The sequence below is a fragment of the Prunus avium genome, chromosome 1 (genome assembly GCF_965620075.1).
Source record: "Prunus avium chromosome 1, drPruAviu1.hap1.1, whole genome shotgun sequence".
NCBI classification, from domain to species: Eukaryota; Viridiplantae; Streptophyta; class Magnoliopsida; order Rosales; family Rosaceae; genus Prunus; species Prunus avium.
The window spans coordinates 25,216,970-25,241,407 of NC_142284.1; the positions used below are offsets into that span (position 1 = coordinate 25,216,970).

Genomic DNA, 24,438 nt, shown 5'->3' on the forward strand with positions numbered 1-24,438 from the left:
CGGATCGAGCCCAAAACTTGGGCAACGTCATAATATGGTGGGAGAAGTCATTTGGTGAGTTTTGAGTGAAATCCAATCGCTAGAAGTATGGAATACACCAACCACACCAATTAGGAACGAACTGCCGTTGAACTTGAATTGTCCAATTTCTAACACCTATTGATTTCGGATCGAGCCCAAAACTTGGGCAACATCATAATATGGTGGGAGAAGTCCTTTGGTTAGTTTTGAGTGAAATCCAATCGCTAGAAGTATGGAATACACCAATCACTCCCATTAGGAACGAACTGCCGTTCAACTTGAATTGTCCAATTTTTCACACCTATTGATTTCGGATCGAACCCCAAACTTGTGCAACATCATAATATGGTGGGAGGAGTCATTTGGTGAGTTTTGAGTGAAATCCAATCGCTAGAAGTATGGAATACACCAACCACTCCAATTAGGAACGAACTGCTGTTAAACTTGAATTCTCCAATTTCTCACACCAATTGATTTCGGATCGAGCCCAAAACTTGGGCCACATCATAATATGGTGGGAGGAGTCATTTGGTGAGTTTTGAGTGAAATCCAATCGCTAGAAGTACGGAATACACCAACCACTCCGACTAGGAACGAACTGCCGTTGAACTTGAATTGTCCAATTGCTCACACCTATTGATTTCGGATCGAGCCCAAAACTTGGGCAACATCATAATATGGTGGGAGGAGTAATTTGGTTAGTTTTGAGTGAAATCCAATCTTTAGAAATATGGAATACACCAACCAGCCCAATTAGGAACGAACTGTCGTTGAACTTGAATTGGCCAATTTCTCACTCCTATTGATTTCGGATCGAGTCCAAAACTTGGGTAACATCATAATATGGTGGGAGGAGTCATATGGTGAGTTTTGAGTGAAATCCAATCGCTAGAAGTATGGAATACACCAACCATTCCAATTAGGAACGAACTGTCGTTGAACTTGAATTGGCCAATTTCTCACTCCTATTGATTTCGGATCGAGTCCAAAACTTGGGCAACATCATAATATGGTGGGAGGAGTCATTTGGTGAGTATTGAGTGAAATCCAATCGCTAGAAGTATGGAATACACCAACCACTCCAATTAGGAACGAACTGCCGTTGAAATTGAATTGTCCAATTTCTCACACGTATTGATTTCTGATCGAGCCCAAAACTTGGGCAACATCATAATATGGTGGGAGGAGTCATTTGGTGAGTTTTGAGTGAAATCCAATCGCTAGAAGTGTGGAATACACCAACCACTCCAATTAGGAACGAACTGCCGTTGAACTTGAATTGTCCAATTTCTCACACCTATTGATTTCGGATCGAGCCCAAAACTTGGGCAAAATCTTTATATGGTGGGAGGAGTCATTTGGTGAGTTTTGAGTGAAATCCAATCGCTAGAAGTATGGAATACACCAACCACTCCCATTAGGAACGAACTGCCGTTGAACTTGAATTGTCCAATTTCTCACACCTATTGATTTCGGATCGAAACCCAAACTTGTGCAACATCATAATAGGGTGGGAGGAGTCATTTGGTGAGTTTTGAGTGAAATCCAATCGCTAGAAGTATGGAATACACCAACCACTCCAATTAGGAACGAACTGCCGTTGAACTTGAATTGTCCAATTTGGAACACCTATTGATTTCGGATCGAGCCCAAAACTTGGGCAACATCATAATATGGTGGGAGGAGTCATTTGGTGAGTTTTGAGTGAAATCCAATCGCTTGAAGTATCTAATACACCAACCACTCCAATTAGGAAAGAACTGTCGTTGAAATTGAACTGACCAATTTCTCACACCTATTGATTTCGGATCGAGCCCCAAACTTGGGCAACATATAAATATGGTGGGAGGACGCATTTGGTGAGTTTTGAGTGAAATCCAATCAGTAGAAGTATGGAATACACCAACCACTCCAGTTAGGAACGAGCTGCCGTTGAACTTGAATTGTCCAATTTGGGAAACCTATTGATTTCGGATCGAGCCCAAAACTTGGGAAACATCATAATATGGTGGGAGGAGTTATTTGGTTAGTTTTGAGTGAAATCCAATCGCTAGAAGTATGGAATGTACACCAACCACTCCAATTTGGAACGAACTGCCGTTGAACTTGAATTGTCCAATTTCTCACACCTATTGATATCGGATCGAGCCCCAAACTTGGGCAACATCATAATATGGTGGGAGGAGTCATTTGGTGAGTTCTGAGTGAAATCCAATTTCTAGAAGTATGGAATACACCAACCACTCCAATTAGGATCGAACTGCCGTTGAACTTGAATTGTCCAATTTGGAACACCTATTGATTTCGGATCGAGCCCAAAACATGGGCAACATCATAATATGGTGGGAGGAGTCATTTGGTGAGTTTTGAGTGAAATCCAATCGCTAGAAGTATGGAAGACACCAACCACTCCAATGAGGAACGAACTGCCGTTGAACTTGAATTGTCCAATTTCTAACACCTATTGAATTCGGATCGAGCCGAAAACTTGGGCAATACCATAATATGGTGGGAGGAGTCATTTGGTGAGTTTTGAGTGAAATCCAATCGCTAGAAGTATGGAATACACCAACCACTCCAATTAGGAACGATCTGCCGTTGAACTTGAATTGTCCAATTTCTCACACCTATTGATATCGGATCGAGCCCCAAACTTGGGCAACATCATAATATGGTGGGAGGAGTCATTTGGTGAGTTTTGAGTGAAATCCAATTTCTAGAAGTATGGAATACACCAACCACTCCAATTAGGATCGAACTGCCGTTGAACTTGAATTGTCCAATTTGGAACACCTATTGATTTCGGATCGAGCCCAAAACATGGGCAACATCATAATATGGTGGGAGGAGTCATTTGGTGAGTTTTGAGTGAAATCCAATCGCTAGAAGTATGGAAGACACCAACCACTCCAATGAGGAACGAACTGCCGTTGAACTTGAATTGTCCAATTTCTAACACCTATTGAATTCGGATCGAGCCGAAAACTTGGGCAATACCATAATATGGTGGGAGGAGTCATTTGGTGAGTTTTGAGTGAAATCCAATCGCTAGAAGTATGGAATACACCAACCACTCCAATTAGGAACGATCTGCCGTTGAACTTGAATTGTCCAATATCTCACACCTATTGATTTCGGATCGAGCCCAAAACTTGGGCAACATCATAATATGGTGGGAGGAGTAATTTGGTGAGTTTTGAGTGAAATCCAATCGCTAGAAGTATGGAATACAGCAACCACTCCAATTAGGAACGACCTGCCATTAAACTTGAATTGTCCAATTTCTCACACCTATTGATTTCGGATCGAGCCCAAAACTTGGGCAACATCCTAATATGGTGGGAGGAGTCATTTGGTGAGTTTTGAGTGAAATCCAATCGCTAGAAGTGTGGAATACACCAACCACTCCAATTAGGAACGAACTGCCGTTGAACTTGAATTGTCCAATTTCTCACACCTATTGATTTCGGATCGAGCCCAAAACATGGGCAACATCATAATATGGTGGGAGGAGTCATTTGGTGACTTTTGAGTGAAATCCAATCGCTAGAAGTATGGAATACACCAACCACTCCAATTAGGAACGAACTGCCGTTGAACTGGAATTGTCCAATTTGGAACACCTATTAATTTCGGATCGAGCCAAAACTTGGGCAACATCATAATTTGGTGGGAGGAGTCATTCGGTGGGTTTTGAGCGAAATCCAATCGCTAGAAGTATGGAATACACCAACCACTCCAATTAGGAACGAACTGCCATTGAACTTGAATTGTCCAATTTTTAACACCTATTGATTTCGGATCGAGCCCAAAACTTGGGCAACATCATAATTTGGTGGGAGGAGTCATTTGGTGAGTGTTGAATGAAATCCAATCGATAGAAGTATGGAACACACCAACCACTCCAATTAGAAACGAACTGCCGTTCAACTTGAATTGTCCAATTTCTCACACCTATTGATTTTGGATCGGTCCCCAAACTTGGGCAACATCATAATATGGTGGGAGGAGTCATTTGGTGCGTTTTGAGTGAAATCGAATCGCTAGAAGTATGGAATACACCAACCACTCCAATTAGGAACGAACTGCCGTGGAACTTGAATTGTCCAATTTCGAACACCTATTGATTTCGGATCAAGCCCAAAACTTGGGCAACATCATAATATGGTGGGAGAAGTCATTTGGTGAGTTTTGAGTGAAATCCAATCGATAGAAGTATGGAAGACACCAACCACTCGAATTAGGAAAGAACTGCCGTTGAACTTGTATTGTCCAATTTCTCACACCTATTGATTTCGGATCGAGGCCCAAACTTGGGCAACATCATAATATGGTGGGAAGAGTCATTTGGTGAGTTTTGAGTGAAATCCATTCGCTAGAAGTATGGAATACACCAACCGCTCCAATTAGGAACGAACTGCCGTTGAACTTGAATTGTCCAATTTCTCACATCTATTGATTTCGGATCGAGCCCCAAACTTGGGCAACATCAAAATATGGTGGGAGGAGTCATTTGGTGAGTTTTGAGTGAAATACATTCGCTAGAAGTATGGAATACACCAACCACTCCAATTAGGAACGAACTGCCATTGAACTTGAATTGTCCAATTTGGAACACCTATTGATTTCGGATCGAGCCCAAAACTTGGGCAACATCATAATTTGGTGGGAGGAGTCATTTGGTGAGTGTTGAGTGAAATTCAATCGATAGAAGTATGGAACACACCAACCACTCCAATTAGAAACGAACTGCCGTTGAACTTGAATTGTCCAATTTCTCACACCTATTGATTTTGGATCGGTCCCCAAACTTGGGCAACATCATAATATGGTGGGAGAGTCATTTGGTGCGTTTTGAGTGAAATCCAATCGCTAGAAGTATGGAATACACCAACCACTCCAATTAGGAACGAACTGCCGTGGAACTTGAATTGTCCAATTTCGAACACCTATTGATTTCGGATCGAGCCCAAAACATGGGCAACATCATAATATGGTGGGAGGAGTCATTTGGTGAGTTTTGAGTGAAATCCAATCGCTAGAAGTATGGAAGACACCAACCACTCCAATGAGGAACGAACTGCCGTTGAACTTGAATTGTCCAATTTCTAACACCTATTGAATTCGGATCGAGCCCAAAACTTGGGCAATATCATAATATGGTGGGAGGAGTCATTTGGTGAGTTTTGAGTGAAATCCAATCGCTAGAAGTATGGAATACAGCAACCACTCCAATTAGGAACGACCTGCCATTAAACTTGAATTGTCCAATTTCTCACACCTATTGATTTCGGATCGAGCCCAAAACTTGGGCAACATCCTAATATGGTGGGAGGAGTCATTTGGTGAGTTTTGGGTGAAATCCAATCGCTAGAAGTATGGAATACAGCAACCACTCCAATTAGGAACGACCTGCCATTAAACTTGAATTGTCCAATTTCTCACACCAATTGATTTCGGATCGAGCCCAAAACTTGGTCAACATCATAATACGGTGGGAGGAGTCATTTGGTGAGTTTTGAGTGAAATCCAATCGCTAGAAGTATGGAATACACCAACCACTCCAATTAGGAACGACCTGCCATTGAACTTGAATTGTCCAATTTCTAACACCTATTGATTTCGGATCGAGCCCCAAACTTGGGCAACATCAAAATATGGTGGGAGGAGTCATTTGGTGAGTTTTGAGTGAAATCCAATCGCTAGAAGTGTGGAATACAACAACCACTCCAATTAGGAACGAACTGCCGTTGAAGTTGAATTGTCCAATTTCTCACACCTATTGATTTTGGATCGGGCCCAAAACTTGGGCAACATCATAATATGGTGGGAGGAGTCATTTGGTTAGTTTTGAGTGAAATCCAATCGCTAGAAGTATGGAATACACCAACCACTCCAATTAGGAACGAACTGCCGTTGAACTTGAATTGTCCAATTTGGAACACCTATTGATTTCGGATCGAGCCCAAAACTTGGGCAACATCATAATATGGTGGGAGGAGTCATTTGGTGAGTTTTGAGTGAAATCCAATCGCTTGAAGTATCTAATACACCAACCACTCCAATTAGGAAAGAACTGTCGTTGAAATTGAACTGACCAATTTCTCACACCTATTGATTTCGGATCGAGCCCCAAACTTGGGCAACATATAAATATGGTGGGAGGACGCATTTGGTGAGTTTTGAGTGAAATCCAATCAGTAGAAGTATGGAATACACCAACCACTCCAGTTAGGAACGAGCTGCCGTTGAACTTCAATTGTCCAATTTGGGAAACCTATTGATTTCGGATCGAGCCCAAAACTTGGGCAACATCATAATATGGTGGGAGGAGTTATTTGGTTAGTTTTGAGTGAAATCCAATCGCTAGAAGTATGGAATGTACACCAACCACTCCAATTTGGGACGAACTGCCGTTGAACTTGAATTGTCCAATTTCTCACACCTATTGATATCGGATCGAGCCCCAAACTTGGGCAACATCATAATATGGTGGGAGGAGTCATTTGGTGAGTTTTGAGTGAAATCCAATTTCTAGAAGTATGGAATACACCAACCACTCCAATTAGGATCGAACTGCCGTTGAACTTGAATTGTCCAATTTGGAACACCTATTGATTTCGGATCGAGCCCAAAACATGGGCAACATCATAATATGGTGGGAGGAGTCATTTGGTGAGTTTTGAGTGAAATCCAATCGCTAGAAGTATGGAAGACACCAACCACTCCAATGAGGAACGAACTGCCGTTGAACTTGAATTGTCCAATTTCTAACACCTATTGAATTCGGATCGAGCCGAAAACTTGGGCAATACCATAATATGGTGGGAGGAGTCATTTGGTGAGTTTTGAGTGAAATCCAATCGCTAGAAGTATGGAATACACCAACCACTCCAATTAGGAACGATCTGCCGTTGAACTTGAATTGTCCAATTTCTCACACCTATTGATATCGGATCGAGCCCCAAACTTGGGCAACATCATAATATGGTGGGAGGAGTCATTTGGTGAGTTTTGAGTGAAATCCAATTTCTAGAAGTATGGAATACACCAACCACTCCAATTAGGATCGAACTGCCGTTGAACTTGAATTGTCCAATTTGGAACACCTATTGATTTCGGATCGTGCCCAAAACATGGGCAACATCATAATATGGTGGGAGGAGTCATTTGGTGAGTTTTGAGTGAAATCCAATCGCTAGAAGTATGGAAGACACCAACCACTCCAATGAGGAACGAACTGCCGTTGAACTTGAATTGTCCAATTTCTAACACCTATTGAATTCGGATCGAGCTGAAAACTTGGGCAATACCATAATATGGTGGGAGGAGTCATTTGGTGAGTTTTGAGTGAAATCCAATCGCTAGAAGTATGGAATACACCAACCACTCCAATTAGGAACGATCTGCCGTTGAACTTGAATTGTCCAATATCTCACACCTATTGATTTCGGATCGAGCCCAAAACTTGGGCAACATCATAATATGGTGGGAGGAGTAGTTTGGTGAGTTTTGAGTGAAATCCAATCGCTAGAAGTATGGAATACAGCAACCACTCCAATTAGGAACGACCTGCCATTAAACTTGAATTGTCCAATTTCTCACACCTATTGATTTCGGATCGAGCCCAAAACATGGGCAACATCATAATATGGTGGGAGGAGTCATTTGGTGAGTTTTGAGTGAAATCCAATCGCTAGAAGTATGGAATACACCAACCACTCCAATTAGGAACGAACTGCCGTTGAACTGGAATTGTCCAATTTGGAACACCTATTAATTTCGGATCGAGCCAAAACTTGGGCAACATCATAATTTGGAGGGAGGAGTCATTCGGTGGGTTTTGAGCGAAATCCAATCGCTAGAAGTATGGAATACACCAACCACTCCAATTAGGAACGAACTGCCATTGAACTTGAATTGTCCAATTTGGAACACCTATTGATTTCGGATCGAGCCCAAAACTTGGGCAACATCATAATTTGGTGGGAGGAGTCATTTGGTGAGTGTTGAGTGAAATCCAATCGATAGAAGTATGGAACACACCAACCACTCCAATTAGAAACGAACTGCCGTTCAACTTGAATTGTCCAATTTCTCACACCTATTGATTTTGGATCGGTCCCCAAACTTGGGCAACATCATAATATGGTGGGAGGAGTCATTTGGTGCGTTTTGAGTGAAATCGAATCGCTAGAAGTATGGAATACACCAACCACTCCAATTAGGAACGAACTGCCGTGGAACTTGAATTGTCCAATTTCGAACACCTATTGATTTCGGATCAAGCCCAAAACTTGGGCAACATCATAATATGGTGGGAGGAGTCATTTGGTGAGTTTTGAGTGAAATCCAATCGCTAGAAGTATGGAAGACACCAACCACTCGAATTAGGAAAGAACTGCCGTTGAACTTGTATTGTCCAATTTCTCACACCTATTGATTTCGGATCGAGGCCCAAACTTGGGCAACATCATAATATGGTGGGAAGAGTCATTTGGTGAGTTTTGAGTGAAATCCATTCGCTAGAAGCATGGAATACACCAACCGCTCCAATTAGGAACGAACTGCCGTTGAACTTGAATTGTCCAATTTCTCACATCTATTGATTTCGGATCGAGCCCCAAACTTGGGCAACATCAAAATATGGTGGGAGGAGTCATTTGGTGAGTTTTGAGTGAAATACATTCGCTAGAAGTATGGAATACACCAACCACTCCAATTAGGAACGAACTGCCATTGAACTTGAATTGTCCAATTTGGAACACCTATTGATTTCGGATCGAGCCCAAAACTTGGGCAACATCATAATTTGGTGGGAGGAGTCATTTGGTGAGTGTTGAGTGAAATCCAATCGATAGAAGTAAGGAACACACCAACGACCCCAATTGGAAACGAACTGCCGTTGAACTTGAATTGTCCAATTTCTCACACCTATTGATTTTGGATCGGTCCCCAAACTTGGGCAACATCATAATATGGTGGGAGGAGTCATTTGGTGCGTTTTGAGTGAAATCCAATCGCTAGAAGTATGGAATACACCAACCACTCCAATTAGGAACGAACTGCCGTGGAACTTGAATTGTCCAATTTCGAACACCTATTGATTTCGGATCGAGCCCAAAACATGGGCAACATCATAATATGGTGGGAGGAGTCATTTGGTGAGTTTTGAGTGAAATCCAATCGCTAGAAGTATGGAAGACACCAACCACTCCAATGAGGAACGAACTGCCGTTGAACTTGAATTGTCCAATTTCTAACACCTATTGAATTCGGATCGAGCCCAAAACTTGGGCAATATCATAATATGGTGGGAGGAGTCATTTGGTGAGTTTTGAGTGAAATCCAATCGCTAGAAGTATGGAATACAGCAACCACTCCAATTAGGAACGACCTGCCATTAAACTTGAATTGTCCAATTTCTCACACCTATTGATTTCGGATCGAGCCCAAAACTTGGGCAACATCCTAATATGGTGGGAGGAGTCATTTGGTGAGTTTTGGGTGAAATCCAATCGCTAGAAGTATGGAATACAGCAACCACTCCAATTAGGAACGACCTGCCATTAAACTTGAATTGTCCAATTTCTCACACCAATTGATTTCGGATCGAGCCCAAAACTTGGTCAACATCATAATACGGTGGGAGGAGTCATTTGGTGAGTTTTGAGTGAAATCCAATCGCTAGAAGTATGGAATACACCAACCACTCCAATTAGGAACGACCTGCCATTGAACTTGAATTGTCCAATTTCTAACACCTATTGATTTCGGATCGAGCCCCAAACTTGGGCAACATCAAAATATGGTGGGAGGAGTCATTTGGTGAGTTTTGAGTGAAATCCAATCGCTAGAAGTGTGGAATACAACAACCACTCCAATTAGGAACGAACTGCCGTTGAAGTTGAATTGTCCAATTTCTCACACCTATTGATTTTGGATCGGGCCCAAAACTTGGGCAACATCATAATATGGTGGGAGGAGTCATTTGGTTAGTTTTGAGTGAAATCCAATCGCTAGAAGTATGGAATACACCAACCACTCCAATTAGGAACGAACTGCCGTTGCACTTGAATTGTCCAATTTGGAACACCTATTGATTTCGGATCGAGCCCAAAACTTGGGCAATATCATAATATGGTGGGAGGAGTCATTTGGTGAGTTTTGAGTGAAATCCAATCGCTAGAAGTATGGAATACACCAACCACTCCAATTAGGAACGAACTGCCGTTGAACTTGAATTGTCCAATTTCTCACACCTATTAATTTCGGATCGAGCCCAAAACTTGGGCAACATCATAATATGGTGGGAGGAGTCCTTTGGTGAGTTTTAAGTGAAATCCAATCGCTAGAAGTATGGAATACACCAACCACTCCAATTAGGAACGAACTGCCGTTGAACTTGAATTGTCCAATTTCTCACACCTATTGATTTCGGATCGAGACCAAAACTTGGGCTACATAGTAATATGGTGGGAGGAGTCATTTGGTGAGTTTTGAGTGAAATCCAATCGCTAGAAGTATGGAATACACCAACCACTCCAATTAGGAACGAACTGCCGTTGAACTTTAATTGTCCAATTTCTCACACCTACTGATTTCGGATCGAGCCCAAAAGTTGGGCAACATCATAATATGGTGGGAGGAGTCATTTGGTGAGTTTTGAGTGAAATTGAAACGCTAGAAGTATGGAATACACCAACCACTCCAATTAGGAACGAACTGCCGTTGAACTTGAATTGTCCAATTTGGAACACATATTGATTTCGGATCAAGCCCAAAACTTGGGCAACATCATAATGTGGTGGGAGAAGTCATTTGGTGAGTTTTGAGTGAAATCCAATCGCTAGAAGTATGGAATACACCAACCACTCCAATTAGGAACCAACTGCCGTTGAACTTGAATTGTCCAATTTGGAACACCTATTGATTTCGGATCGAGCCCAAAACTTGGGCAACATCATAATATGGTGGGAGGAGTCATTTGGTGAGTTTTCAGTGAAATCCAATCGCTAGAAGTATGGAATACACCAACCACTCCAATTAGGAACGAACTGCCATTCAAATTGAATTGACCAATTTCTCACACGTATTGATTTCAGATCGAGCCCAAAACTTGGGCAACATCATAATATGGTGGGAGGAGTCATTTGGTGAGTTTTGAGTGAAATCCAATCGCTAGAAGTATGGAATACACCAACCACTCCAATTAGGAACGAACTGCCGTTGAACTTGAATTGTCCAATTTTGCACACCTATTGATTTCGGATCGAGCCCAAAACTTGGGCAACATCATAATATGGTGGGAGGAGTCATTTGGTGAGTTTTGAGTGAAATCCAATCGCTAGAAGTATGGAATACACCAACCACTCCAATTAGGAACGAAATGCCGTTGAAATTGAATTGACCAATTTCTCACACCTATTGATTTCGGATCGAGCCCAAAACTTGGGCAACATCATAATATGGTGGGAGGAGTCATTTGGTGAGTTTTGAGTGAAATTGAAACGCTAGAAGTATGGAATACACCAACCACTCCAAATAGGAACGAACTGCCGTTGAACTTGAATTGTCCAATTTGGAACACATATTGATTTCGGATCAAGCCCAAAACTTGGGCAACATCATAATGTGGTGGGAGAAGTCATTTGGTGAGTTTTGAGTGAAATCCAATCGCTAGAAGTATGGAATACACCAACCACTCCAATTAGGAACCAACTGCCGTTGAACTTGAATTGTCCAATTTGGAACACCTATTGATTTCGGATCGAGCCCAAAACTTGGGCAACATCATAATATGGTGGGAGGAGTCATTTGGTGAGTTTTCAGTGAAATCCAATCGCTAGAAGTATGGAATACACCAACCACTCCAATTAGGAACGAACTGCCATTCAAATTGAATTGACCAATTTCTCACACGTATTGATTTCAGATCGAGCCCAAAACTTGGGCAACATCATAATATGGTGGGAGGAGTCATTTGGTGAGTTTTGAGTGAAATCCAATCGCTAGAAGTATGGAATACACCAACCACTCCAATTAGGAACGAACTGCCGTTGAACTTGAATTGTCCAATTTCGCACACCTATTGATTTCGGATCGAGCCCAAAACTTGGGCAACATCATAATATGGTGGGAGGAGTCATTTGGTGAGTTTTGAGTGATATCCAATCGCTAGAAGTATGGAATACACCAACCACTCCAATTAGGAACGAAATGCCGTTGAAATTGAATTGACCAATTTCTCACACCTATTGATTTCGGATCGAGCCCAAAACTTGGGCAACATCATAATATGGTGGGAGGAGTCATTTGGTGCGTTTTGAGTGAAATCCAATCGCTAGAAGTATGGAATACCCCAACCACTGCAATTAGGAACGAACTGCCGTTGAACTTGAATTGTCTAATTTCTCACACCTATTGATTTCGGATCGAGCCCAAAACTTGGGCAACATCATAATATGGTGGGAGGAGTCATTTGGTGAGTTTTGAGTTGTTGTTAATATTATGTTAACTCGCAATTGTACGGGGCAATTAGTAGTATAGCAAGACAAGTACGAGGTCGTACCCACGAAGACTGAGAAGTTCAAATTAGTTATGTACTTAGATTACCGAATTCAAGAAGTTAGGAAGTCTAGTCTAAAACAGAATTTAAAAGTGGGAGTGATTGTGATTGTGAAAAGAAGTGAGCAAACTGAAATTGCAAATGGAAGCAAATAAACAAGTGTAACAAAGAGTGATTTTGAAGGGCTGGAAAACGGATTTGGAGACTAGGGCATTCGATTCACCATAACAATTCAATTCTGGGTTATAAGGAGTCAAGTAACAAGTCTAATTCAGATTCAAAGATTGATTCTAGCTAAAGTATGATTAGGCCATGGTGTCTGGTCCTAACCTTGTGTTCCTAATTCCCTAATTTGATCATTTGTTGTCTAACCTAAAATTAAGCATTAGGAACCCATTAAGCAATGAAGAACAATTTAAACAACCAAGCATGTATCTAATCCCTGTTGTCGAATGTCCATACATACTCTTCCTATTCATAGTTCAATTCGAATTAAAGCATGGTGTATACTCTTAATTCAAACCAAGATATACAAATCAAAATGGTAGCTAAGCATTCCGATCAGCATATAGGCAAGTAGGCAAAATGAATAAAAACATGAATCATGAATCAAACTTGAAACTCCAAACTTCAAACTTATAAACCCAGAATATTCATGTTAGGTTACATCGAAACCCTAGTTATGGATTTAGCTACTCATAATGGAAAAGAAACTAAAACAGAATTGGGAAAACATAATGAATGTCATAAGAGTAGAAAAACCCTTTTCTGAAGTTCTTGTGGTGTCCAATGCTTCTTCAAGAGCTTCTCCACGTCTGGAAGGATGTATGAAGGATATGGAGGTGATTTAGGATGAGTTTGAGTGAGTGGTGATGGTTGAGAGAGAGGAAATTCGTAGGAAATAGAAGGGAGGTTTTCTGGAGCTGTTTTGGTGTTTTGGGGCAGTTTAGAGTATCTGGCTGTGTACCTAGAGTGTATGGGGTGGATGTGTGTTTTTGAAGCTTGAAGACTCCTCTATTTATAGGACTAAGAGGGGGGGACATCATGATGAACTCCCACACCATCCTTCATCCTTTTGCTGCTGCACCTCAAGCTTTCATCACATGCATGCACAGGTGGTCAGATGTGGCTGCCTTAGTCATGTGGTGGTCTTCTTCTGCTGCCAAAGTCATGTGGTGGTCTTCTTTTGCTGCCAAAGTCATGTGGTCGTCTTCTTTTGCTGCCAAAGTCATGTGGTCTGGGGTGAGGCACATGGCTAAAGGGAGGTACAAGAAGGCACATGACAAAAGCTCATCAGCTGGCAGCTGCACTCCTGAGCATGGTGGATATTTTGATGGAACCACGGATTGGGCTTAGCTTCATCAATGGATATGTTTGAGTAGTCCATCTTGCAGTTCAGAATCTCCTCTTTCCAACCACATGTTATTTGGGCCAATCCAAGCTTGGATGAAAGAGATAAGTCCGGAATGAATTTGTAACTCAGCCAGCTCGTTTTTGAGCCATTGTGCAACTTCTCTTATCCAAAGCCACCATTGCTACCTAAGGCCCAATAAACTGAATGACAAACAGAAAAGGGATTAAAAGCACAAGTTTAACTCAACAACATAACCAAATCATAAGCTAGAGGGGTACAAAATGATATACAATTATGAACTGATCAAATACCCCCAGACCTAGATTTTGCTAGTCCTCGAGCAAAACAACACAAAACAAAGTTAAAAACAAAACAAGAAGTTAACTAAACCACTTCCGCAGGTAACTCGATTGCATTGAGCATATGCAACAAGCCTTTAAACCTCTAGGCATCCCTAGTAGGAGGAGTTGTGTCTCCTGAGGGTTTAACAGAAACGATACCCACAAACGCTTTACTGACTCTACAAAACAAAGTGATTAGTAAAACTTTGAAATCAACTAATGAAAATGAAAGAAAACTTTTGTCATACCTCCAACACCATAGAGTTGTCAAGATAGGTGATCAATCAGAGTGTAAAGTGGAAGCTATAGCTCAAAGGCACACGACTTCCTTGCCTCAAACTTTATCTTGGCACACCTTGGTATATTTCTAAGCTAGGGTATGGCTGTAATAGGTTAAATATCTCAAATTGAGATACAATGGTTGGGGAATTATGAGGGTGATGGAAGAAAAGGCTTGAAGTGTTTGGCTGCAAGAGAGCTAATGGAACACACAAATGGGTAGAGTGAAAAGAAAGCACAAAGAATGGTTATGCACACATAGCCTAGCATCACTTCAATGAGTTCATTCATGAATGAGAGCAAGCACATGATATCTGCAAAAGAGAATCATCCTTAGTATTCAATCAAAATGGAATAATGAGATCAATTAGAGAGAATTGAAGCAAACAAGCAGAGATGAGGAATAGAACACTTTAAACCCTCTCAAGAAAGCAATTGGGCTCGATATAGCTCACTAGGGTAGTCTCCACTATTCTCCTTCAAGAATTTGAGCATGGTACTTTAGCCACCAGAATTCTAAGAGCCAAAGTTTTGTGAAGTGCAAAATTCTGATATGAAAACCTCAATGGCAGCTCCATAGCATTGATTGTATGACATTCTAAAAAAATTAGTGGCAAAAGAACAAAAATTGAAAACACAAATGAACAAAAACTGAAAATTGAAAACCTTTAATACCCCCAGACCTGAATTGAACATTGTCCTCAATGTTAAAGCAAAGTACAGATGATTGAGAACATGCAAAAGATAAGGGGGAAAGTTCAGAAGAAGGTTAAGAGAAACTCCCCCTTGATGCAATTAGGTCGACCGCTACCAAGCACCTCTCTTCTTGAACACATGGGTTGCCTCCCAAGAAGCGCCTTAGTTAATGTCTTGGCAAGACATTATGTAATCAGCTAAGTTGATGGTACAAAGGGAAGTTGATCCACCACATGGCCTGCTTGAATGCCAGCTGAAATTCCCTCATAGAATGGCTTTAAACGTTATCCATTTACTTTGAAAGTTGAGCCATCTTTAGGGTTTTGAATTTCCACAGCTCCATAGGGAGAAACATTGACCACGGTGAATGGCCCAAGCCACCTAGACTTCAATTTTCCTGGAAAGAGACGCAAACGTGAGTTAAACAAAAGAACTGACATACCTTTGGAGAACTCTTTCCGTTGAATGTTTCTGTCATGGTAACTCTTGGTTCGTTCTTTGTAAAGCTTTGCATTCTCATAAGACTCATGTCTAATTTCTTCCAATTCATTGAGTTGAAACTTTCTAACATGGCCAGCCTTGTCCAGATCAAAATTCAACTTCTTGATGGCCCAAAAAGCATTGTGTTCAAGCTCCATTGGCAGGTGGCATGCTTTCCCAAACACAAGACGATAAGGGCTCATTCCGATGGGAGTCTTATATGCAGTCCTATAAGCCCATAGTGCATCATTGAGCTTGGCAGCCCAATCTTTTCTTGTATTGTTCACCACCTTCTCTAGGATGTGCTTAATTTCTCTATTGCTTATTTCCACTTGACCAGAAGTTTGAGGATGATATGGTGTAGAGACTCGATGGGTGATGTTGTACTTTTTCATGAGTGCTTCGAATGGCTTGTTACAGAAGTGGCTGCCTCCATCACTAATGACAGCCCTTGGAGTACCAAACCTTGTGAAAATATTATCCTTCAAGAACTTTAGCACCACCTTATGATCATTGGTTTTGGTGGCTATGGCTTCCACCCATTTAGACACATAATCAACAGCAACAAGTATGTAAGTATAACCAAAGGAAGATGGGAATGGTCCCATGAAATCAATACCCCACACATCGAAGAGCTCCACAACAAGTATGTTATTCAATGGCATTTCGTTCCTGCGACTTATGTTCCCCATCCTTTGGCACCTATCACACTTAACACAAAAATTAAACGCATCTTTGAATAGAGTGGGCCAAAAGAAACCAGATTGCAGAATTTTAAGTGCTGTTTTCTTAGCTCCAAAGTGACCTCCACAAGCCAATTCATGGCTATGCCTAAGTATGCTTTCTTGCTCTTCTTCTGGAACACATCTTCTAATGATTTGATCCGGGCAATGCTTGAATAAGAAAGGTTCATCCCAGACATAATGTTTCACCATGGAAAAGAACTTCTTCTTGTCCTGAGAAGTTAGATCATTTCTAAGAACACCACAAGCAAGATAATTAACAAAATCACCATACCATGGCTCTTTGACTTGGGCAGCATATAATTGTTCATCAGGGAAAGTCTCATTCAAGGGTAGCACATCTTCTCCTCGTTCTTCAACCACAATTCTGCTCAAATGGTCAGCTACCACATTCTCACATCCCTTCTTGTCTCGAATCTCCAAATCGAACTCTTGCAGCAAGAGAATCCATCTAATCAAGCGTGGTTTGGCGTCCTTCTTAGTGAGCAAGTATCTAAGAGCTGCATGGTCAGAATAAACAATTACTTTAGAACCAACAAGGTAAGAACGAAATTTTTCTAAAGCAAAAACCACAGCAAGCAACTCCTTCTCTGTTGTGGAGTAGTTGATTTGAGCATCATTCAAGGTCCGGCTAGCATAATGAATCACATGGGGCAGCTTGTTCTTCTTTTGACCTAAAACTGCACCAATAGCAAAGTCAGAGGCATCACACATTATTTCAAATGGTAAAGACCAATCCGGAGCTATGATAATAGGGGCTGAAGTTAGCTCCCTCTTCAAGGTAGTAAAAGCTTCCATGCAAGCTTCATTAAATTTAAAAACAGCATCCTTAGCAAGGAGATTACACAATGGCCTTGTAATGCTTGAGAAATTTTTGATGAACCTTCTATAGAATCCAGCATGACCTAGAAAGCTTTTAACTCCTTTAACAGAGGTAGGGGGTGGAAGATTTGAGATGAGATCGATCTTGGCTTTATCCACTTCGATTCCCTTGCTTGAAATCACATGGCCTAGCACAATGCCTTGTCTCACCATAAAGTGACACTTCTCCCAATTCAAAATCAGATTTGTTTCCTTGCATCTTTTAAGCACTAGAGACAAGTGGTGAAGACAATTATCAAAAGAGGAACCAAAAACTGAAAAATCATCCATAAATACCTCAATGAATCGTTCCACCATATCTGAAAAGATTGACATCATGCATCTTTGGAAAGTTGTTGGGGCATTGCACAAACCGAATGGCATCCTTCTATAAGCAAACGTACCAAATGGGCATGTGAATGTGGTTTTCTCTTGGTCTTCCGGAGCAATGGGAATTTGATTATAACCTGAAAAACCATCAAGAAAACAATAGTAAGCATGGCCAGATAAACGTTCAAGCATTTGATCAATAAAAGGCAAGGGGAAATGATCTTTTCTAGTGGATGTGTTCAACTTCCTATAATCAATGCAAACTCTCCAACCAGTGACAGTTCGTGTAGGAACTAGCTCATTCTTCTCATTCTTCACAACGGTGATTCCGGACTTCTTTGGAACAACTTGCACAGGGCTCACCCACTTAGAATCTGAAATTGGGTAGATGATTCCTACATCGAGTAGCTTTAAAACTTCAGCTCTAACCACCTCTTTCATGTTGGGATTTAGCCTCCTTTGGGCATCACGAGATGGTTTGCTGTCTTCTTCCATTAAAATCCGGTGCATGCACATGCTTGGACTAATTCCTTTGATGTCTGCTATGGTCCACCCAATGGCTGTTTTATGCTCTTTTAGAACTTCAATTAAGCTCTCTTCTTCATGTGAGGAGAGACCTGCAGCAATTATAACAGGGAGAGTTTCGTTAGCACCCAAATATGTATATTTAAGATGATTGGGAAGAGGTTTAAGTTCTAGCATTGGTGGGATGACAATGGATGGCTCCAATTTCGTGGATGATGGTCCAAGAGGCTCGATTGGTGGCCTAAAGGACGGTGGGTATGGTGGAAACACTTCTAAGGCAGCCACCACTTCTTGGAACTCCGGTTCACAAAGATCTTCCTCTTCTTGTGTTAAGACAGCTTCTAGAGCATCATTAGACTTTCTCTGCAAAATTTTGGAAGAAACCTCATGATCCACAACATCAATTGAAAAGCAAGAATCAAGAGAGATAGAAGGTTGAGATAGAGCATTAAGCATTTTAAATTCAACAGTTTCACCCAAAAAAGTCATGGAGAGGGTGCTATCTTTCACTTTGATGATTGTGTCTGCAGTGGCCATGAATGGCCTGCCTAGGAGAATGGGATCAACACGATCTCCATTTGGATTGTCTTCCATGTCCATCACTACAAAATCAGCAGGGAGAATTAGTGTATTAACTTGAACTAGAATATCTTCTACAATACCTTTTGGATATTTTATAGAATGATCAGCTAGTTCAAGTCGCATTGAAGTCTTCTTCATCCCTTCTAAGCCAAGCTCTTGATAAACTGAATATGGCATAACATTGATGCTTGCTCCCAAGTCCAACATGGCTCTTCCAACCTTCTTGCCTCCAATGTTAATGGGAATGTCAAAGCTGCCAGGATCATCTAGTTTTGGTGGAAGCTTCCTTTGCAACACAGCACTTACATTCTGGTCGAGCTTTACTCCTTCATTTGGAGCGAAATTGAGCTTGTGAGTTTTCAAGTCCTTGATGAATTTTCCATATGCAGGAATCTGTTCAATAAGATCAAGCAAAGGCAAATTGATATTAACTTTACTCAAAATATCATAAATCTCTTTAAAAGCCTTATCTTGCTTTGCTTTCTTAAGACGGCCTGGAAATGGAATCTGTGGAACATATGGAGCGGGTGGCACGTATCTATCTTCTTGAAGATGTGGTGGCACAAATTTGTCATCCCTTTTATGCAATTGGAATTGATCGGATTTCTGAGAATCTGATTTGGCCTTAGGAGCAGATTGAGAAGTTTTGAGTTGTTCTCCTTCCGTAGCCATGGTCTCCTCCTCTTCATCTTCTACAATCACAACATCATTTGAAAGATTAGAATCAACTTTATTATCAATGATCTTACCTGATCTGAGCACATGAATGGCCTTGGCTTCTGGGTTCTTTGGATTGATCATAGTTTGGCTTGGCCATTTCCCAAGCTCTCTTTGAGATATTTCAGCAGCTATTTGGCCTATTTGAACTTCCAATTTGGCAATGGCAGCTTGTGTAGTTTGCTGGAAATTGGATTGGTTGATTGCCATCTGCTTAACTATATCCTCCAATGATGATGTTTGTTGTGGCTTTTGGAATGAAGGGGGATTGGCTTGATTCTGAGTATTCCTCCATGAAAAGTTTGGATGATTCCTCCAACCTGGATTATAACTTTGAGAGTATGGATCATTTCTTGGACCTTGGTTGTAGGAATTTACCACCTTAGCTTGCTCTTGCACAAATTCTGGATATCCAGCCCCAAGTGGACAAGCTATGGTAGCATGGTCATGAGTTTCGCAGATGCTACACACTTCCTTCGGAGGGTTTCTTGAGTTCAATGCAAGAAGAGCATCTAGCCTTTGTTCCAGTTTTGAAATCTGCACACTAGAAGCATCATTAGAACCACTAACAACATGTTTACCTCTTGTGTCCGTATGTTGGGTCTCCATTGCTATCTCCTCAAAGAGTTCGTACGTTTCTTCTGGAGTTTTGGTTTTAAAAGAACCACCTGCAAAATTGGTGACTATATTATGACTAGAAGGGGTTAGTCCTTTATAAAACATACGCATTTGAAGCTTTAATGGAATCCCATGATGAGGACATTGGTTGAGCAGCCCATTGAATCTCTCCCATGCTTCACAAAACGACACGTCATCTGGCTGTGCAAATAACAAGATCTTATCCCTAAGCATGTCGGTCTTTTGCGTGGAGAAGTATTTCTCCAAGAACTTCTTTTGAATGGCAGCCCATGTAGTGAGTGATCCCGGCTTCAAAGAATTCAACCAATATTTTGCCTTATCCTTCAAAGTGTATGGAAACACTCTCATTCGAAGTTGATCTTCTGTCACACCTATCAAGGGAAAAGAACTCACAACATTAAAAATATCCTTTATATGGGTTAATGGATCTTCATTAGGTAAACCATAAAAGGAAGGCAGCATATTAAGATGAGAAGATTTAAGCTCATAATTTTGAGCTACAGTGGGCAGCAAAATGCTTGAAGGAGATGCTGGAATTGTTGGGATATCAAGTTCTCCCATGAACTCATTGGCAGCCATCTCTTCTTCTTCTTCTTGGTCTGAACTTGCTTCCGAATTTGAAAGTGAAGAACCAGGAAGTTCAGTGTGGAGAGCAAGACTTGAAAATGTGGCCAGAGCTTGCTCTTTTGCAGTTGACAACTGTCTTTCTAGACGATTCTGAACTTCAGAGATCACCCGGTTGGGTTGCAATGATGGTCCTGCGTTCAAAGATCTAGAACGTTGGAACGAAGACCTCACTTGTTCAAGGAATGGCCTTTTAGACATAAACTACCTGAAACAGAAAATTAGACTGATTAGAAATACTAAAAAGAACAGGTCCCCGGCAACGGCGCCAAAATTTGTTGTTAATATTATGTTAACTCGCAATTGTACGGGGCAATTAGTAGTATAGCAAGACAAGTACGAGGTCGTACCCACGAAGACTGAGAAGTTCAAATTAGTTATGTACTTTGATTACCGAATTCAAGAAGTTAGGAAGTCTAGTCTAAAACAGAATTTAAAAGTGAGAGTGATTGTGATTGTGAAAAGAAGTGAGCAAACTGAAATTGCAAATGGAAGCAAATAAACAAGTGTAACAAAGAGTGATTTTGAAGGGCTGGAAAACGGATTTGGAGACTAGGGCATTCGATTCACCATAACAATTCAATTCTGGGTTATAAGGAGTCAAGTAACAAGTCTAATTCAGATTCAAAGATTGATTCTAGCTAAAGTATGATTAGGCCATGGTGTCTGGTCCTAACCTTGTGTTCCTAATTCCCTAATTTGATCATTTGTTGTCTAACCTAAAATTAAGCATTAGGAACCCATTAAGCAATGAAGAACAATTTAAACAACCAAGCATGTATCTAATCCCTGTTGTCGAATGTCCATACATACTCTTCCTATTCATAGTTCAATTCGAATTAAAGCATGGTGTATACTCTTAATTCAAACCAAGATATACAAATCAAAATGGTAGCTAAGCATTCCGATCAGCATATAGGCAAGTAGGCAAAATGAATAAAAACATGAATCATGAATCAAACTTGAAACTCCAAACTTCAAACTTATAAACCCAGAATATTCATGTTAGGTTACATCGAAACTCTAGTTATGGATTTAGCTACTCATAATGGAAAAGAAACTAAAACAGAATTGGGAAAACATAATGAATGTCATAAGAGTAGAAAAACCCTTTTCTGAAGTTCTTGTGGTGTCCAATGATTCTTCAAGAGCTTCTCCACGTCTGGAAGGATGTATGAAGGATATGGAGGTGATTTAGGATGAGTTTGAGTGAGTGGTGATGGTTGAGAGAGAGGAAATTCGTAGGAAATAGAAGGGAGGTTTTCTGGAGCTGTTTTGGTGTTTTGGGGCAGTTTAGAGTATCTGGCTGTGTACCTAGAGTGTATGGGGTGGATGTGTGTTTTTGAAGCTTGAAGACTCCTCTATTTATAGGACTAAGAGGGGGGGACATCATGATGAACTCCCACACCATCCTTCATCCTTTTGCTGCTGCACCTCAAGCTTTCATCACATGCATGCACAGGTGGTCAGATGTGGCTGCCTTAGTCATGTGGTGGTCTTCTTCTGCTGCCAAAGTCATGTGGTGGTCTTCTTTTGCTGCCAAAGTCATGTGGCCGTCTTCTTTTGCTGCCAAAGTCATGTGGTCTGGGGTGAGGCACATGGCTAAAGGGAGGTACAAGAAGGCACATGACAAAAGCTCATCAGCTGGCAACTGCACTCCTGAGCATGGTGGATATTTTGATGGAACCACGGATTGGGCTTAGCTTCATCAATGGATATGTTTGAGTAGTCCATCTTGCAGTTCAGAATCTCCTCTTTCCAACCACATGTTATTTGGGCCAATCCAAGCTTGGATGAAAGAGATAAGTCCGGAATGAATTTGTAACTCAGCCAGCTCGTTTTTGAGCCATTGTGCAACTTCTCTTATCCAAAGCCACCATTGCTACCTAAGGCCCAATAAACTGAATGACAAACAGAAAAGGGATTAAAAGCACAAGTTTAACTCAACAACATAACCAAATCATAAGCTAGAGGGGTACAAAATGATATACAATTATGAACTGATCATGAGTGAAATTCAATCGCTAGAAGTATGGAATACACCAACCACTCCAATTAGGAACGAACTGCTGTTGAACTTGAATTGTCCAATTTGGAACACCTATTGATTTCGGATCGAGCCCAAAACTTGGGCAACATCATAATATGGTGGGAGGAGTCATTTGGTGAGTTTTGAGTGAAATCCAATCGCTAGAAGTATGGAATACACCAACCACTGCAATTAGGAACGAACTGCCGTTGAACTTGAATTGTCCAATTTGGAACACCTATTGATTTCGGATCGAGCCCAAAACTTGGGCAACATCATAATATGGTGGGAGGAGTCATTTGGTGGGTTTTTGGTGAAATCCAATCGCTAGAAGTATGGAAAACACCAACCACTCCAATTAGGAACGAACTGCCGTTGAACTTGAATTGTCCAATTTGGAACACCTATTGATTTCGGATCGAGCCCAAAACTTGGGCAACATCATAATATGGTGGGAGGGGTCATTTGGTGAGTTTTGAGTGAAATCCAATCGCCACCAACCACTCCAATTAGGAATGAACTGCCGTCGAACTTGAATTGTCCAATTTCTCCAACCTATTGATTTCGGATCGAGCCCAAAACTTGGGCAACATCATAATATGGTGGGTGGAGTCATTTGGTTAGTTTTGAGTGAAATCCAATCGCTAGAAGTATGGAATACACCAAACACTCTAATTTGGAACGAACTGCCGTTGAACTTGAATTGTCCAATTTGGAACACCTATTGATTTCGGATCGAGCCCAAAACTTGGGCAACATCATAATATGGTGGGAGGAGTCATTTGGTGAGTTTTGAGTGAAATAAAATCGCTAGAAGTATGGAATACACCAACCACTCCAATTAGGAACGAACTGCCATTGAACTTGAATTGTCCAATTTCTCACACCCATTGATTTCGGATAGAGCCCAAAACTTGGGCAACATCATAATACGGTGGGAGGAGTCATTTGGTTAGTTTTGAGTGAAATCCAATCGCTAGAAGTATGGAATACACCAAACACTGCAATTAGGAAAGAACTGCCGTTGAACTTGAATTGTCCAATTTGGGACACCTTTTGATTTCGGATCGAGCCCAAAACTTGGGCAATGTCATAATATGGTGGGAGGAGTCGTTTGGTGAGTTTTGAGTGAAATCCAATCGCTAGAAGTATGGAATACACCAACCACTCCAATTAGGAACGAACTGCCGTTGAACTTTAATTGTCCAATTTCTCATACCTATTGATTTCGGATCGAGCCCCAAACTTGGGCAACATCATAATATGGTGGGAGGAGTAGTTTGGAGAGTTTTAAGTGAAATCCAATCGCTAGAAGTATGGAATACACCAACCACTCCAATTAGGAAAGAACTGCCGTTGCACTTGAATAGTCCAATTTCTCGCACCTATTGATTTCGGATTGAGCCCAAAACGTGGGCAACATCATAATATGGTGGGAGGAGTCATTTGGTGGGTTTTGAGTGAAATCCAATTGCTAGAAGTGTGGAATACACCAACCACTCCAATTGGGAACGAACTGCCGTTGAACTTGAATTGTCCAATTTCTCACACCTATTGATTTCGGATCGAACCCCAAACTTGTGCCACATCATAATATGGTGGGAGGAGTCATTTGGTGAGTTTTGAGTGAAATCCAATCGCTAGATGTA

General features: G+C 41.1%; 1 non-coding gene across 1 annotated transcript; it reads left to right on the forward strand.

Annotated features, from left to right (window-relative positions):
* Window positions 1–20,242: 20,242 nt before the first annotated feature.
* Window positions 20,243–20,349, forward strand: LOC148297649 (small nucleolar RNA R71). Its single transcript, XR_015833246.1, has one exon. It is a non-coding gene; the product is annotated as a small nucleolar RNA R71 (small nucleolar RNA).
* The last annotated feature ends 4,089 nt before the right edge of the window (window positions 20,350–24,438 follow it).